The 19,354-nt window shown below is 43.1% G+C and overlaps 1 long non-coding RNA gene across 2 annotated transcripts in view; it reads left to right on the forward strand.

Annotated features, from left to right (window-relative positions):
- LOC140077963 (uncharacterized) overlaps nucleotides 1–19,354 on the forward strand; it is a 67,922-nt gene that overhangs the window by 5,071 nt on the left and 43,497 nt on the right. The window lies entirely within an intron of this gene.

Below are 19,354 nucleotides of genomic sequence, written 5' to 3' on the forward strand. Positions count from 1 at the left end.
TTTCCTCCTCCTCCAACTCCTCTTCTTCTGCCCATACACGCTGAACAGTGAAGGACTCAACAATGGTCCCCTCTTGTGTCTCGCCAACATTCTCCTCCTCTTCCTCCTCATCCTCCTCCACCTCCACCTCCTCCGATATGCGCTGAGAAACAGACCTCAGGGTGCTTTGGCTATCAACAAGGGAATATTCTTCCCCCGTCTCTTGTGACGAGCGCAAAGCTTCCGACTTCATGCTGACCAGAGAGTTTTTCAACAGGCCAAGCAGCGGGATGGTGAGGCTGATGATGGCGGCATCGCCACTGACCATCTGTGTTGACTCCTCAAAGTTACTCAGCACCTGACAGATATCAGACATCCACGTCCACTCCTCATTGTAGACTTGAGGAAGCTGACTGACCTGACTACCAGTTCTGGTGGAAGTTGACATCTGGCAGTCTACAATCGCTCTGCGCTGCTGGTAAACTCTGGATAACATGGTCAGTGTTGAATTCCACCTCGTGGGCACGTCGCACAACAGTCGGTGAGCGGGCAGTTGGAGGCGGCGCTGCGCTGCCCTGAGAGTGGCAGCATCTGGGCTGGACTTCCTGAAATGCGCACAGATGCGGCGCACCTTCGTGAGCAAATCAGACAGATTGGGGTATGTCTTGAGGAAACGCTGCACTATCAGATTTAACACATGTAACCAGGTTACGGCCGTTGTCACACACAACCATTCCCGGCTTGAGGTTCAGCGGTGCCAGCCACAGATCAGTCTGCGCCGTGATGCCCTGTAATAGCTCTTGGGCGGTGTGCCTTTTGTCGCCTAGGCTCAGCAGTTTGAGCACCGCCTGCTGTCGCTTAGCGACGGCACTGCTGCTGTGCCTAGAGCTACCGACTGATGGCGCCGTGCCCACGGATGGTAGTTCGGAGGAGGAGGTGGAGGAGGGGTGGGAGGAGGAGGAGGCATAGTAGGCCTGAAACACCTGGACCGAGGTAGGCCCCGCAATCCTCGGCGTCGGCAGTATATGAGCAGCCCCAGGGTCAGACTCGGTCCCAGCCTCCACCAAGTTAACCCAATGTGCCGTCAGCGATATATAGTGGCCCTGCCCGGCAGCACTCGTCCACGTGTCCGTGGTCAGGTGGACCTTGTCAGAAACGGCGTTGGTCAGGGCACGGATGATGTTGTCTGACACGTGCTGGTGCAGGGCTGGGACGGCACATCGGGAAAAGTAGTGGCGGCTGGGGACCGAATACCGAGGGGCGGCCGCCGCCATGAGGTTGCGAAAGGCCTCGGTCTCTACTAGCCTATAGGGCAGCATCTCCAGGCTAAGCAATCTGGAGATGTGCACATTAAGGGCTTGGGCGTGCGGGTGGGTTGCACTATATTTGCGTTTCCGCTCCAGCGTCTGGGGTATGGAGAGCTGAACGCTGGTGGATGCTGTGGAGGATCGTGGAGGCGACGATGGGGTTTTTGTGCCAGGGTCCTGGGCAGGGGGCTGACTAGCAGCTGACACAGGGGAAGGAGCAGTGGTGTGCACGGCCGGAGGTGAACGGGCTTGTTGCCACTGAGTGGGGTGCTTAGCATTCATATGCCTGCGCATACTGGTGGTAGTTAAGCTAGTAGTGGTGGAACCCCTGCTGAGCCTGGTTTGGCAAATGTTGCACACCACAGTCCGTCGGTCATCCGGTGTTTCCTTAAAGAACCTCCACACTTCTGAAGATCTAGCCCTCGCCGCAAGAGCCCTCACCACGGGAGCTTCACTAGTTGACAGTGGCGCTGATGCACCAGCTCTGGCCCTGCCTCTCCGTCTGGCCCCACCACTGCCTCTTCCAACCTGTTCAGGTCGAGGACTCTCCTCCGTCTCAGAAGCACTGTGTTCACCCGGCCTCTCAACCCAGCTTGGGTCTGTCACCTCATCATCCTCCGATCCCTCAGTCTGCTCCCCCCTCGGACTTCCTGCCCTGACAACAACTTCCCCACTGTCTGACAACCGTGTCTCCTCATCGTCGGACACCTCTTTACACACTTCCACTACGTCAAGAAGGTCATCATCACCCACAGACTGTGACTGGTGGAAAACCTGGGCATCGGAAAATTGCTCAGCAGCAACCGGACAAGTGGTTTGTGACTGTGGGAAGGGTCCAGAAAACAGTTCCTCAGAGTATGCCGGTTCAAATGCCAAATTTTCCTGGGAGGGGGCAGACTGGGGGGGAGGAGGCTGAGGTGCAGGAGCTGGAGGAGTGGCGATTTCGGTGACATGGGTGGACTGCGTGGAAGACTGACTGGTGGTGGACAAATTGCTCGAAGCATTGTCAGCAATCCACGACATCACCTGTTCGCACTGTTCTGGCCTCAACAGTGCTCTACCACGAGTCCCAGTAACTTCAGACATGAACCTAGGGAGTGTAGCTCTGCGGCGTTCCCCTGCTCCCTCATCAGCAGGTGGTGTCTCACCCCGCCCAGGACCACGGCCTCTGACCCCTGCAGTAGTTGGACGCCCACGTCCCCGCCCTCGTCCTCTACCCCTAGCCCTCGGGTTAAACATTTTTAAAATGAGAGTTATAACTTTATTTTTTTTTTTACTTTTTTTTGGTTTTTTTTGTGTTTTTTTTTTTTTTTTTGTGTTTTTTGTTTTTTTTTGAGTTTTTAAAACCAAACAATGCTATCCTATTGCTATGGCTATTTTCTAGCCAAGTATCAAAGGAAGCACAGTACTATGCCAGATGAGATGACACTGAGTTATTGCCTAATAGAAATCCAACCCCTACTGAATTTTGCCACTTCGGCCTTTGCTATGGATATGTGCGCCACTAAGCGCAGAACACAGCGGTCGCAAGTCCCACTACAAATTGCTCAGAATTGGCAAGTACATGCACTGCAGAAACTACAGCCACCAGCAGATCAACCAGAAATCAAATATATAGAACGCTACTGTAGGCTTCAAGATCAAGAAGCTGTTTGTATTCTCCTATGGCTATTTTCTAGCCAAGTATCAAAGGAAGCACAGTACTATGCCGGATGAGATGACACTGAGTTATTGCCTAATAGAAATCCAACCCCTACTGAATTTTGCCACTTCGGCCTTTGCTATGGATATGTGCGCCACTAAGCGCAGAACACAGCGGTCGCAAGTCCCACTACAAATTGCTCAGAATTGGCAAGTACATGCACTGCAGAAACTACAGCCACCAGCAGATCAACCAGAAATCAAATATATAGAACGCTACTGTAGGCTTCAAGATCAAGAAGCTGTTTGTATTCTCCTATGGCTATTTTCTAGCCAAGTATCAAAGGAAGCACAGTACTATGCCGGATGAGATGACACTGAGTTATTGCCTAATAGAAATCCAACCCCTACTGAATTTTGCCACTTCGGCCTTTGCTATGGATATGTGCGCCACTAAGCGCAGAACACAGCGGTCGCAAGTCCCACTACAAATTGCTCAGAATTGGCAAGTACATGCACTGCAGAAACTACAGCCACCAGCAGATCAACCAGAAATCAAATATATAGAACGCTACTGTAGGCTTCAAGATCAAGAAGCTGTTTGTATTCTCCTATGGCTATTTTCTAGCCAAGTATCAAAGGAAGCACAGTACTATGCCGGATGAGATGACACTGAGTTATTGCCTAATAGAAATCCAACCCCTACTGAATTTTGCCACTTCAGCCTTTGCTATGGATATGTGCGCCACTAAGCGCAGAACACAGCGGTCGCAAGTCTCACTACAAATTGCTCAGAATTGGCAAGTACATGCACTGCAGAAACTACAGCCACCAGCAGATCAACCAGAAATCAAATATATAGAACGCTACTGTAGGCTTCAAGAAGCTGTTTGTATTCTCCTATGGCTATTTTCTAGCCAAGTATCAAAGGAAGCACAGTACTATGCCAGATGAGATGACACTGAGTTATTGCCTAATAGAAATCCAACCCCTACTGAATTTTGCCACTTCAGCCTTTGCTATGGATATGTGCGCCACTAAGCGCAGAACACAGCGGTCGCAAGTCTCACTACAAATTGCTCAGAATTGGCAAGTACATGCACTGCAGAAACTACAGCCACCAGCAGATCAACCAGAAATCAAATATATAGAACGCTACTGTAGGCTTCAAGAAGCTGTTTGTATTCTCCTATGGCTATTTTCTAGCCAAGTATCAAAGGAAGCACAGTACTATGCCAGATGAGATGACACTGAGTTATTGCCTAATAGAAATCCAACCCCTACTGAATTTTGCCACTTCAGCCTTTGCTATGGATATGTGCGCCACTAAGCGCAGAACACAGCGGTCGCAAGTCTCACTACAAATTGCTCAGAATTGGCAAGTACATGCACTGCAGAAACTACAGCCACCAGCAGATCAACCAGAAATCAAATATATAGAACGCTACTGTAGGCTTCAAGAAGCTGTTTGTATTCTCCTATGGCTATTTTCTAGCCAAGTATCAAAGGAAGCACAGTACTATGCCAGATGAGATGACACTGAGTTATTGCCTAATAGAAATCCAACCCCTACTGAATTTTCCCACTTCGGTCTTTGCTATGGATATGTGTGCCACTAAGAGCTAAACACAACGGTAGCAAGTCCCCCTGCTAATTCCTCACAAAATGGTAAAATATGCAAATTAAAATAAAAAAAGTAGAACGTTATTGTAGCCCTAAGAAGGGCTGTTGGGTTCTTTGAGAATCACTCCTGCCTAACAGTAAGCTAATAGAACACCCTAACGCTTTCCCTGAGCAGCAGCAGCTCTCTCCCTAGCGGCATCCAGAGACAGAATGATCCGAGCAGCGCGGCCAGCGGCTAGTCTATCCCAGGGTCACCTGATCTGGCCAGCCAACCACTGCTATCGACGTGTAAGGGTACCACGTCATGCTGGGTGGAGTGCAGAGTCTCCTGGCTTGTGATTGGCTCTGTTTCTGGCCGCCAAAAAGCAAAACGGCGGGAGCTGCCATTTTCTCGAGCGGGCGAAGTATTCGTCCGAGTAACGAGCAGTTTCGAGTACCCTAATGCTCGACCGAGCATCAAGCTCGGACGAGCATGTTCGCTCATCTCTAGTTTTAATACATTTTCAAAAATTAAACGAATGTGTACAAAAAAGAAAAAAAATGTTTTGCCATCTTCTGACGCTAATAACTTTTTCATACTTTGGCGCACGGAGATGTGTGAGGGGTCAATGTTTGCGAAATGAGGCAACGTTTTCATTGCTACCATTTTGAGGTCGGTGCGACATTTTGATAATTTTTTATTAAATTTTTTATGTTATGTAAAAAGGTGTAAAAGTCGCATTTCGGACATTTGGGCGCCATTTCCCGCCTCGGAGGTCACCGCCGCCCGTAACCGTTTTTATATTTTGATAGATCGGGCATTTTGGGACGCGGCGATACCTAATATGTTTGTGATTTTTACTGTTTATTATGTTTTATATCCGTTCTAGGGAAAGGGGGGTGATTTGAACTTTTAATATTTTTTATTAATTTTTTTTATTTTTAACTTTTTTTTTTCTTTTTTTTTTTCACTATTTTTTAGACCATCTAGGGCAGTGATTTTCAACCTGTGTGCCGCGGGGAAAGTTCCCCAAACTATGGTGCCCCCTGTGTTTTGTTTCCCGGCAGTGCGCAGCGATGCGCAGTCAAGGCTTCTTACAATGTAGGAGACGTGTACAATAACACATGCACAAGCTTTGAACCTCGTGCGACAAAATGACGTCACCGAGGCCGGCGCATCATCCTGAGAGCGGAGAGACTCTCGCATTTGCCCACCGCCAAGGTAATGCCCGCCAATAATGCTGACTATATGAGCTTTTGCCTGAGTATATGAACTGTTGGCAGAATACTCAGCATATGAGCTGGTACTTTTAGTACTCCAGCAGTATACTGCATATAACAATGAGAAATACTATAGTCATGAGGCTGGAGTACTACAAGTACCAGCTCATATGCTGAGTATATGAGCTGGCACTTGTCCTCTGGCCTCATGGCCATAATACTTCTCATTGTACCCCTTTATTTTGCAGTATATGAGCCACATAATAATCAGCACCATATACTAAAAACAGGGAGAAACTGAGAACTGTTGAGGAAGAGCTTTGTGTGCGTCTTTCCACCATTCCTGCCAGGATATCCCTTTTATGTTTATCGAAACAGGCCCAGGTTTCACACTGAGTGAGTAAAATAAATTTAGAATTTATATTATTAAGTATATGTATAATATGACTGTTTTAGTGTCATTTTGTGCTATTTTGGTTGGTGGTGTGCCCCAGGATTTTCTAAGTATAAAAAGTGTACCGCGGCTCAAAAAAGGTTGAAAATCACTGATCTAGGGTACATTAACTAGATGGTCAGATTGCTCCTACCATATACTGCAATACTACAGTATTGCAATATATGGCATTTTTGCACACTATACATTACAATGAGCCACAGGTTCATTGTAATGCATATGCAGAAGCCATGTATCCTCGGGTCAAACGAAGACCCGAGGCTACCATGGCAACCGATCGCCGCCCCCCGATGATGTTCGGGGGCGCAGCGATCAAAACAAAGATGGCAGCACCCGCGCGCCGCCGTCTTTTAGATGCCGCCGGCGACTTTGCCGGCGGCAACGGAGGGGTTAGTAGCACTGATCGCGGTTATTAGCGGTGGGGGTTTTATGCAATATGCAAAAACCCCCACCTTTGTATGAAGAGGACTCAGCCCGTGAGCCCTCTTCATACATCCCTTATACCTCTGCGCCGAGCGTTAAGGGGTTAAGAGTATTGGAGCCATCCATTCTGAAAACGCCCTTGTCAGCCCTTATCCTGTAGGTTAGCCATAATTTGTTTTTGTTGGTGACCACCTCTGATAGTGGTCACCATTATTTTACTGTATAATTTTATTTTAAAGGAGTCAACCCCAAGCAGTGTACAGCCCTTTACATTCCAGAAACCTTTTGCTCTGTAGCACCATGTTTAGTGGTGCTGAGATGTTCCCATGTTTTGCCAGGACAGCATTTTCCCAGTGAATTCTGCTGCTTCTAAAGGTAGGATTAAATAAAGAGTCTGTTCCAAAAGACGAGTTAGGATGGACACTACATAACACTAAGAGACCTGCAACAACTCCAGAGTGACAAAAGTTTAGTTGGTCCCCTAGTATATTCCACCTCCTTCCACACATTCACAATTCACGCCCAACCTGTTGTGAATTCATTTCCGTAAAATGAATAATTGTAACTGTTAGGTCACGTTGCTCCCTATACCCCTCCATTATTTCATTGCGGGATGTAGTTTGCAATCTAGGGGCACTTGTGGGTTTTATGTTTTTTATTTAGGTTTTCTATTTCCTCTCTAAGTCTCTGGATTTGTTAGTAGATCCGTTATCATTCTCCAAGTTCTTTATTTATTTATTATTATTATTTATTTATATTCCAAGTTCTTTATCATTCCGGAGCTTGCTGGATTTTCTGGCTAGAGTTTAGGATCACATGTAGGGTCTTTCTCGCGTGAGGAAATAAGGCTTCCTAATCAGAGACCTGACATTTTACAGTGGCACAAACTGGGCACCACATAATGGGCATCACATAATGGGCACTGAACTTTCCAGAAATAATTGCAATATCCATCTTGGGCACCATTGCACATCATATTTGGAAACCATCTATATGTTCAAAATGCTCATTTCACCACGTGTATTACACTACACCACATATTACACCTTGCTAAATTCCCCAAGGGGTGTGTATTCAACAATAAGGGTCACTTTTCAGGTTTCCTCTGTTTTGGTACCACTAGGGCTCTCTCAACATGACACATGTGAAGGATTTCTGTCAAATTTTGCTTCTAAGAGACAAACATCCCTCTTTTCCTCTACTGTGCGCCCATAAAGCATTTTATATGCACATGTGGGGTACTTCTACACTCGGGAGGAATAGTTTTAGGTAATATATTATCCCTTGTGGCTTACAAAAATTAGGAGTAAAGTGACATTTATAGGAAAATTTTCACCTTCTAAATTTTTAGGGCCTAATTGGATCATTCACCTGTAGGGGCAAATACATATATTAGACATTGCAAAATTCTCTAAGGGGTGTGCATTCAAAAATTAGGGGTCAATTTTAGGATTCTTATCTGTTTTATACCACTAGGGTTCTCTTAATGCAGGTAAAACATTTCTTTCAAATTTGGCTTCTAAAAGGCAAACATCCCTCTTTCCTTCTACTGTGCGACCATACAACATTTTATATGCACATGTGGAGTACTTCTACACTTGAGAGAAATAGGTTTACACATTTTGGGGGGGTTATTACATTTTTTTTATCATATGTGGCTATAAAAATTAGGGGTAAAATTACCTTTATAGGAAAATTTTCCTTTACGGACAAATACACATATTACATCTTGCTAAATTTTCAAAATGTTGGTGTGCTTTCCAAAATGGTGACACTTGTTGGGGTTCCCCTCTGTTTTGGTACCACTACGGCTCTCTAAATGCATCCTGACACATGTAAAGGATGTCTGTCAAATTTGGCTTCTAAAAGGCCAACGCCCCTCTTTCCATTCTGAGCTTCACTGCGTACCCATACAACATTTTATTTGCACGTGTGAGGCAATTTTATACTCGGGAGAATTGCAAGTACACCTATTTTGGGGTTGTTTCAGCTTTAATGCCTTATGGGATACAAATATTAGCTGTAAAAGTGCCTTTTTTGGGAAAATTTTCATCTTTTTCCTTTTAGGGACCTACCGTATATACTCAAGTATAAGCCGAACAGAGTATAAGCCGAGACCCCTAATTTTACCACAGAAAACTGGGAAAACCTATTGACTCGAGTATAAGCTGAGGGTTTAGTATACAGCCAGCCTGCCCCCGTGTAGCATACAGCCTGCCCCCGTGTAGCATACAGATAAAAAAAAATAAACTCAATACTCACCCTCCGGTGTCCCCGATGTTCGTTGCGGCTCCCGGCGGCTCCCGATCCCCATCACGGCTCCCGGTGGCTCCGTCACTCTTCTATCTTCTCTAGCCGGAAGAGTCGCGTCCATGCGATCTGCCGGCCGTTGTACACTGTGACAGCGCTGCATCATAGTGTGCGACGGCCAGATCGCATGGACGCGACTCTGCCGGCTAGAGAAGATAGAAGACAGAAGAGGAGACACGGGGAGCCGCGACATAGATCGAGAGCCACCGGGAGCCACGAGGAACATCGGGGACACCGGAGGGTGAGTATTAAGTTTTTTTTTTTTTATCATGGACTCAAGTATAAGCCAAGGTGAGGTTTTTCAGAACATTTTTTTTTGTGCTGAAAAACTCGGCTTATACATGAGTATATACGGTAATTGGAGCAAATACCTGTAGGGGCAAATACACATATTACTCTTTGCTAAATTCTGCAAAGGGTGCACTTTTTTAAAATGGTGACACTTGTTGGGGTTCCCCTCTGTTTTGGTACCACTAGGGCTCTCCAAATGCATCCTGACACATGTAAAGGATGTCTGTCAAATCTGGCTTCTAAAAGACCAAAATCCCTCTTTCCCTTCTGAGCCCTACTGTGTACCCTTACAACACCTTATATGCACAAGTTGTGCAGTTCTGTGCTTAGGAGAAATAGTTTTACACATTTATGGGGGTTGTTTAATCTTTTATCTCTTGTGGCTTACAAAAATTTGGGGTAAAAGTGACTTTTTTGAGAAAATGTTCACCTTTTTCCTTTTTGGGGCCTAATTGAATCAAACCCCTGTTGGGGCAAATACACAAATTACACCTTGCTAAACTCTCCAAGGGGTGTACTTTCCAAAATGGTTTCTCATGTTGGGGCTTTCTTCTTTTTTGGTACCATTTGGGCTCTCCAAATGCATCCTGACACATGAAAACTTTTTCAGCCATATTTGCCATCCAAAAACGAAATAGCGCTCTTTCCTTTCCAGGGGCCCCCCTGTGCCCGTACAGAAGGGTACAGTGACAAAATGGGTATTGTCATACTCAGGAGGAATTGCACTAAACATTGTAAAATGCATTTTCCTTTTTAACCCATTGTGAAGGTACAAATTTTAGTGTTCAATGAATATATTGTAAGATAAAATTACATTTCTGTAATATCACTTTCATTTATTTTTCACCCTCATGAAACGCTCATAGGGTTAACAAAATTCCCAAAGGGTGTTTTGAATATTTTGAGGGGTGTAGTTTCTAAAATGGTGTCATTTGTGTGGGGTTTCTGTCATGTGGGCCTTATAAAGTCACTTCTAACTAAATTTACCTTCCAAAAGCAGGTTTTGATGATTTTCGTGAAAATCTGAAAAATTGCACCTAAAGTTATAAGCCTCCTAACATCCTAAATAAAGGAAAAGATGTTTGAAAAATGATGCCAAGTTAAATCAGACATATGGGAAACGTTAGTTATCAAGTTATTTTAGTGATATGACTAACTTTCCAAAAAGTAGAACATTTTGAATTTGGAAAACATTGTTTTTTTTTCAAAATTTTCGCCAAATTTACATTTATTTCATAAATAAATACTAAACATATTGCTTAAATTTCTCAACCAACATGAAGTACAATGTGTCACGAAAAAACAATCTCAAAATCAACTGGATATGTTAAAGAGTTCCAAAGTTATAACCACTTAAATAGATAGTCAGAATTTAAAAAATGGGCCGTGTCAGGAAGGTGAAAAGTGGCTTCAGCGTTAAGGGGTTAACCCACTCAAAATAAATACTTCATTAAAAACTATAATTAAAAAGCATTGCTCTTATCCATAAATGGTTCCTTTCCATGGCTGCTGTTTAAAAATCAGTTTGTTAACTTATATGCAAATCACCTGAGGTGAGCTTTTTACTGCCTTTTTGGCATAAAAAGTGTCCAAAAATCCCACTTAGAAATAGTGGCTTAACATAGAACCGCTGCTAGTGTAACGACTTGCAAAGCTACATTTATGATTTGCAATTTTTTTAAATAATTCCAAAATGTACTTATTTTAATCTACTTGCAATTATTTTTGGGATTATTAAAAAAAAAAACCTAGAGAGATTTATTAAAGGCTAAAGCCCTTAGCAAATGGTCAAAAACTTTAGTAAGTATGAAAATAAGGGAAGCTCCAAAGACAGACATAGAACTTTCGCATAGAGCCTGCGTAATGATAAATCTCCCCCAATGACACTATGTGAGTCCAATGAGGCCCTGCATATTCAGTGGTTACTGCATTGCCCCGCCTCCTTGTTCCTGATTCACAAGTCTCACTGCTACAAACACGCTGCTATGTGGAACAATGATAGAGAGCTCTGTTACATCATTGGCCACTTCATCTCATGTGGCCAGGTTGATATCATCTGTAGTCCTGTTACATTTGAACAGTCTACCCCTTGTGTGTATCTGATCACATGAAATCACAGCAGCCTCCAATGAGGATGGGGAGGAGTAGAAGTCCATGAAGGCATGCTGTAATCATGCCACGATACTGCCATATGATCAGATACATACATGATGCTGCAAATCTTGCTGGGTAAAGGACCACCTGGTCACATGACTTACTGAGAAGAGACATGGAATATGGGGAGGTGTACATGGGAGGGGCCGGTTGAGATGGATAAGATAAAGTTGATTCATGGGTATGTAAAGGAAACAATTTTTAGCTAAAAGAAGGGTGTCAGTTAATTAATATGGTTCTATGGTTCTATTTAAGAGTGATAGCGAGATTGGCACTGGAGGGCTTTGGCATGGGACACCCTCTGAAGGGGTAAAAATACATTTTCTTTATGGTCCTAGTGATTCGTTGATACACAAGGATGTATGTCAGGTGATCACATCTTTTATGCACAACCTAAAATCATTTGTTGGTAGCACATTACTCTAGCTTAACTGGACAAAGCGGCCAAATGTGCACCAGTCTTTATAAGCAGCACACCCAGATCACAACATGCTGGAATTACTAAGAGGTTACAACCTCTTGTGCCCCATTATTTAAATTCAGCTATAACCTGAACCAGTATTATGGTGGAGGCCATAGCACATTTTTTTCAAAAGGGGTGTGTGGCATATATACAATTTAAACAGCGGCAAAATCTGTGACATACTTTCATGTACACCAGTTTCCTGATAAACCTCCCCCATTGTGCTCCCAGAAAATAAAATCTGTATGTATTCGGGGATAAAGAATGAAGGAAAGATTTGCACCTCTTTTGTGTTTCTGGGTTCTTGGGCTAACAATACTAAAGCAAAATCAGGTCTCCAAGTGAAGGAATGTTACTCGCTATCTACTTGAATAAAAAGCAGCTTTGGCAATTATAAATGTCCTGTTACTTCTAAGTCTGTCACGTTTACAAGTGTTTGTGTAGTGTCTACTGCTCAATGTGATGTTAGAATAAGGAACAGAGAATCCCTGCATATTTGTTGCCACTTACAACATCAGCGTACACACTAGCCTGTAACGGGATGGAATCCCTAAGGAATGTATTTTTAGAGGATTCGATTTTTGTATTATTAAATTATCACTAAATGGATCAGCAATTACATTCTTTAAATCTCATCCCTCATAAAGATCCCCAGTAGTTGCAGAGCCAAATACATGACTTACAAGCTGTAATCCTTCATTGATATACTTATTAGAACTTCAGAATATTGTTCCAAAATGGGTATTTGCATTTGCCACTGCAGCCTGTTTGTGATACTATTTGATGTTTGTTACAGCTAAATCATCCATTTGCCATAGCTTCACCAAGTAGCTTTTACCTTGCCTAGAAGAGTCATCGATGCTGATTGCCTTTGGCATAACATTAACACTATTGCCTGAGCAAAATATTGTAAATGATATTGTAAAGAGGTTACTTTTCTAATTTATCATTTATTTAACTCTTTTGGGGGGTAGAGAAGTAACTGGACCTCATTGCAAAATCTTTACCATGCACCTTAATATCCTATTTACGTATTGTATCAGTATCCATAAAGCTCCGGGTGCAGCTGCTCCCAAGTTATTCTCTGTTTAGAGTAGAGCAGTGATGGTGAAACTTATCGCAAACTGCAAACACAGGTTTTAGTTTAGAAAAAATAACTCATAAAAGTTTTCCCATGAAAGAAAATTCTCAAATTTTAACCCCCTAGTAATGTTTACACATTAAAGATAATTTTAAACCCTTTACTTTACAATTTTACTCAGTTTTATTGCTGTTTTAGCTCCTACCACTTCCTAGGCTGTTCAGTGTAAAATTCATGACCCCTCTGTGCTTTGAGATGCTGTGTGCTGACAATGGGCTTAGATTATCAGGGTACAGAGTGCTTGTACACTTCTATTTAGCTTTTAAACATTCACTAGTATCTGACACATAGAAAGAGAGATGAGACAGATCAGAGATGATGAGATGAGATTCGTGAGATGCATATAGCACACAAACATTCTCATCTATGCTACATCTGAGCTTTAACATACACTGGCAGCCCTGCAGTGCCCCCCCCCCCTCCCCTGGATAAAGACCTTATTTGCCTTTAGCTTGTAGATTTACTCTACTCATGCTGTTGCTTGCTAGCAGGAAGTCTGTGTATATGTGAGCTCGTCTTGGAATGCAAGGGTGTGGCTGTGGTGCAGAGAGGAGCTCAGTGCAGAGTCAGGAGAACTATTTGCCATGTCTGACAATAGACTTATGATTTAGGGTCGGATCCTGGGGCATACAGCAGGTGCTGGGATGCCTGGGATAGAAGGAGGAGTCACTAAGTACCAGTCTAGTCAACTCTGCTAGAATGTTTCCATACCAGGATATGGAATTTGGAATTCTTAAAGGGAACCTGTCAGCAGAAACTAACCCAATATACAACTGCCAATATGTTCTCAACAGATTAACATCTTCCAGATAATGTTCCTTTTGTGTCCCAGCATGGTGGCATCATCCAGATAATCAACTTTGAAGTGAAATGTACATATGGTAATGTCATAGAGATAGGGAGAGCTTGACTTCAGTGCTAAACTCTCTATTTCAGAACATCACATCTGTTGTGATTGACATCATGCATCAGACTTCAAAAGAACCTGTTAATGATGGCCTAAGATGCAGGGCCATCAATCAAAGCAAAGTGTTTAACAAAAAATACTTGGCTTTCAAATGCCTTGCAATCTTCTTTAACTCAACAAAATGATATTTACATTTGACTTTCAGTATGCAATCCAGAAATAACATTTCAGTAAAATCACATGACCTTCATCAGTAATGGATTGCCCATGTAAGAGATGAGAAATGATGAGATAAGCCTGGTTTTCGCCTATGGAACTTCTGGCACTGCCGCAATGTAAACAAGGCACTCTTGTTCAGATGGCGCAGTGCTCGCAACACTGATGATACCACAACACTGGACCATGAAAGAAATATGATATGGAAAGTATTCAACTGGTAATGGTTTATTAGGTCTATTTCTGCTGACAAGTTCTCTTTAATACCATGATACTTTGCCACCAAAAAGCATAACATGGCCGTCCACAGAGGGTAACAAGCTGACCAGTGAGGGTCTGACTAATAGCACCTCAATGATCACAAGATTGGGAACCTCAGCAATCCAGAGAATTGGTATCCTGTTGTCACTAATGAATGGAGCAGTAGATCGAGCATGCGTTGCGCCGCTCCATTCAATGAGAGTTTCAGAAAATGCAATTTGCGACACTCCCATTCTATAAAATTGAGGAAGGGACTCTGTTATGAAGTCTACAGGCGGTCTCGTTTTAAGATCATGGAGGTCCCAGTAGTTCCTGAATTGGTCAGCATGTGGAAAGGAGATGCAGTAACTTCCAAACTTGGTACAACCCCTTTAAAATCAGTGATGATAATGGTTAGCCTATGTGTGTCCTCTGTGTATTTCTTTCCACTTCTAATGGGTGGTCCACCATTGTAAGCTTTGCACTTGGACAACCAGTGAGGCACATTTACTAAGAACAGTGCCAACTTCTCTATGTGCAGCTTGCCTGTGTAGTTTGCAGAGGGCGCCAGATTCAGGATTTCTGGTGCACTCTGCACTCCTCTTACAGAATGCACCACTTTTTTTTTATTTGGTGCACCTTTAACATTGGCAGTGCAACAAACTACTGTCGGACTTTGCATGGCTCGACTGAGCACCGGAACGCCCCCTTCAGTGCAGAAATTTGTGTCGCATGAAGAATAGTGCATCCGTGCCACAAAACGGCAAATGCAACACAAATGTGGTGCTGACACTTCTTCAATACCTGTGCAAGCAGTTTCATACAAAAGAGCGTGCAAAGTCCGACACAACCCTGAATAAAAAAGCCTTTCTCTGAGCATGAAGCCTCATAACATCTTATCTAGTGATTAATTTTATATCCGTACTTGTGTTGCCTCTTAATAGACTATAAAACTTGTTAAGAGGAACGAATTTATAAAAGGGTGGAGGAGGAATTGTTAAAGGCCAGCCATGACAGGCGTTCCCAGGGGCCTTGTCTGATTTCTCTGCCTACGCATTTAGCATAGTCTCTGTGATCTTTATTATCACATAACAAATTCTTCTTCCTTTTATTTCCTTGGGTTGAAATGTATTAGATGCTTGGATGCGCATTGCATTCATATACTGTCATTCAGGGAGTTTTAAAGGGAAATGTTGTGATTTTGTATTGATGCAAACTTATTGTTAGTTCGCATAGGGTTTTCACTGTTGCATGATTTTTTTTACAAATAGTTAACAAAAGAGAAAACTAAAATTTATTAATGTTCCCTAATTCCCGAAAAAAAAAAATTGGTTTTGGAATATCTCATAAAAGTAAATCGATCCTTTTGATTAAATTGTGTACAGGTTCATATTAAGAAAAGAATATTTGCTGTATTTTGGCTACCACGGTAGTTTTTCTTTTACTGGAATGAGCAATGCAGTAAATAGATTTTTAAAACAAAATCAATTTTCAATAATGCAGAATATGTAGGTGGTCTATGTTGCAGGTTACTATATGTTAATACTGCTGCACTAGAGTACTTTCCAAAGTAGTCTGGAGAAAACAAGGTTTAATGGGCCGAGGTGACAGGGCTTTTTTACGGCGCCGGTCACAGTAGGGACAGCAGAGAGCTTCAAGAAGGGTCTTAATGCCTGTTTACATCTAAATAACATTGATGGTTGTTTTATGATATAGCATTATTTCCTCTGCTCAACCCTCCTCTCTCAATAGTATATGTATATATATGCATATATGTGTCTGTCAGGTCTCGGGGTCAGTGGACCCCCTGGACCTGATGGTACTAGCCGACACCTGGGACTGGAATCTAAGTGGCACCTGGTCTTCACCAGAGCCCGCCACAAAGCTGATGGTCTTGCTGCAGCGCGGTGCAACCAGGTCGTTCCACAGGTGTGACTAGCCCGTGGTGGCAGCCAAGCCAGACGAGGTACAGACAAGTCAGACACAGGCAAGCAGTCAGGCCGGAGGTCGGGTCCGGGGTCAACAACAGGAGATCAAGCAGAACCAGAACGGAAGCAGGAACAAGGATGGAAACAACACTAGGAAGCTTTCTCTAATCGCAATAGCTAAAAGATCCAGCGGGGGTTGATGGGAGCAGCAGTCTTTATCGGAAACCCAGAAGTGCCAGTGCCAATCAGAGGTGCGCTGGCCCATTAATTCCACAAGTGTTGGCGTGTGTGCACTAGGGAGTGGGGACGCTAACTGGGACGGGGCAGTGCCACAGAGAGGGGCACAAGTGTGCCTGCGATCAGAGGCATGGATCGCAGGGACACCCATGTCCCTCGAATGGTCGTGTGAATACACCCTAACTATGTAAATGTGTAATAGTATAGGTGTTAATGGTGAGGAGTTGTTGAAGGTGGTAATGGTAATGGTAATATTTCTTGTAACTCAAAATAAGGAAAAAGGGAGTAGGAGAAAAATTGGACAATCTTAGACTTTACTTTTATTTCGTAAATCAAAATAACTGACAGGCCAGTATGCATAGAAAATTCTAATTTGAGCAATTTGAGAAAATATAAATAATCTTTTGGATTGTGCACTAAAGGACCCTGACACTGATTATTTGTGCACTGTCCCTATTTGTGGGACCTAAGGAGGGATATTACACATTTGTGTAGGTAAGGACAGGGCCAGTTTTAGACAAAATGGGGCCTGGGCAAAACTAAAAGTGGGGCCCCAAAATAAAACTATTTTATGAACCGTCACATTCAATAAGAGGCTTTTCTACCCTGCGCTATAATAACACATTTTAGTTAGACACAGTAGTAGGTAAGTGTCGGTAATATCTGGGATTGTAGGAGAATGTTATAGGTCGAAGACACATGACAGGTAGATGGATGATAGAAGATAAATATTAAAGGTTATATAGAGTTATTGATGAAGAACTATAAAGTAGATTATATATACAGTAGATAGATGATATAAGATATTTATGAGAGATAAATACAGTAGGAGATAGAAGATTGATTGATAGATGGATAGATAGGATATATATATAGAGATAGATAGCTAAACAGGTATATATAGACAGGAGATAGATGATAAGCTTCTTCACCTGGACATTCACCAAGGGGTATTAACCCTTTCACTGCCAGGCAATTTTTACAATTTTGATGTTTACAAATATCTGCTTTTCAGCTTGAAATTTTAAAACAGTCACAACCTGTAAAATATAGCAATAAGGCTGCATTCACACTACCGCAAGGGGGACGTATATACGTCCGACATATATACGACCGATATACGTCCCCCATAGACGGCAATGGGCGCGCGGCGCCCTATGGGAGCGGTACGGTGCAGCACCGTACCGCTCCGTACCCCGTGAAAAAATAGGACAAAATAGGAAAAAATAGGACATGTCCTATTTTTTCACAGCATACGGCGCTGTGCGCCATTTATCCCTATGGAGAAGGCCGGGGGTGAGTAGTGCTCTCCCCCTCCTCCTCTCCCCGCGCGCTGCCGTGTGCCCGCCGTGCTACTGTGCGGTGGGCACCGGTCGTGTGAATCCAGCCTTAAACAGATTAAAAAGTAAAGGCATGAACATTAGTTGATATTATCCCTTAGTAGTAACATATAAAGTCAATATTAACATTATCTGTGAGGTGCAGCAGCTCCTACCTGCAGTAAGGTACAAATTCTCGCTGTAGCTGCCGGCTAGGAATCTGGAGGGGGGGTACACTTCAGAGGGCTATATCTCTGGCACTGTGATACCTTGAATCTCATTTCAGTGGCGCAGTGGCGTAACTAGAAGAGACAGGGCCCCCTAGCAGGCTACTGCATGGGGCCCCCTTCCCTCTTAAAAAATATACATATTAGTATACTCACACATATAAATACTCTCATGTGAATATATACATACATACAGTGCCATATGCAACATACTCACATACAGTGTATACAGACACCATATACACTTCACAGATACTGTATATATACATCACAGTATAAGTTGTATACATATTATGCTGGACATGTGCAGTACAATATAGATATAATGGTGCACATTCTCCATTCTTTATTGCGTCAGGTCGGATGATGGGGCCCACTGACACAGCGGCTACTATGGCTGCTACCGCTGTAGTTACGCCCCTGGAGGAGAGTCTCCTCTTCTATATGAATCTAAATCTTGTGTTTATAGGTCTCAGAAACAGAGATATTAACTGTTAAAGTACCGTATGGAGTGATTTTTATATAAAAAAATTGCACCGAAATTCTCACTTTAAATGTGAATATCTCCAGTTCCCTGGCACCTACAAACACAATTTTAGATTCATTAGAAATAAGAGATTCTCTTCTGGGCAAACACCCTGTTTATTCCGGCCCTTGGTAAGGATAACGTTGGAATCTTATATTTTATTAACCATTTTTGTAACCTAGTCTGGATGATATTTGTGTTATCACGTAATTAACTGATACAAATTGCAACTTGGGCTACAATATAAGGGAGAGATGAGAGAGGCCACAATATGAGGAGATGAGTGGTCACAATATGAGGAAGAGATGAGCGGCCGTAGTGATTAAGTTCTGTGTAATGAATATGCGCTATGATAACAGCGCAATAACGAGACGCAGCCATGCATGGTGCTCAGTGTGACCCACACTGCTGAGCATACAAACGCGCACTGGGCACTCGGTGATGGTGGCTGTGCATTCGTCACCTTTGCTCTTAAAGGGGTTTACCCATAAAAGAAAATTCTTACATCTCATTCCCCTAGTGATGTTAACACAATAAAGATCATTTAACCCCTTATTTTACTATTTTAATCAGTGTTATTGCAGTTTTAGCTCCTATCACTCCCTATGCTGGTCAGTGTAAGATTCCATGCTGTGGGTGGGGACAGCTGCTGGGACATGGCGAATGTCTGCAACATTCGGACATACAGTCAGACCAAATATCGGGAGAAACTGATACTTGTGTTACTTTACTAGCTGAAATTTGTCTCAGTTAATTAAGTGGCTCTAT

The sequence above is a fragment of the Engystomops pustulosus genome, chromosome 9 (genome assembly GCF_040894005.1).
Source record: "Engystomops pustulosus chromosome 9, aEngPut4.maternal, whole genome shotgun sequence".
NCBI lineage: Eukaryota > Metazoa > Chordata > Amphibia > Anura > Leptodactylidae > Engystomops > Engystomops pustulosus.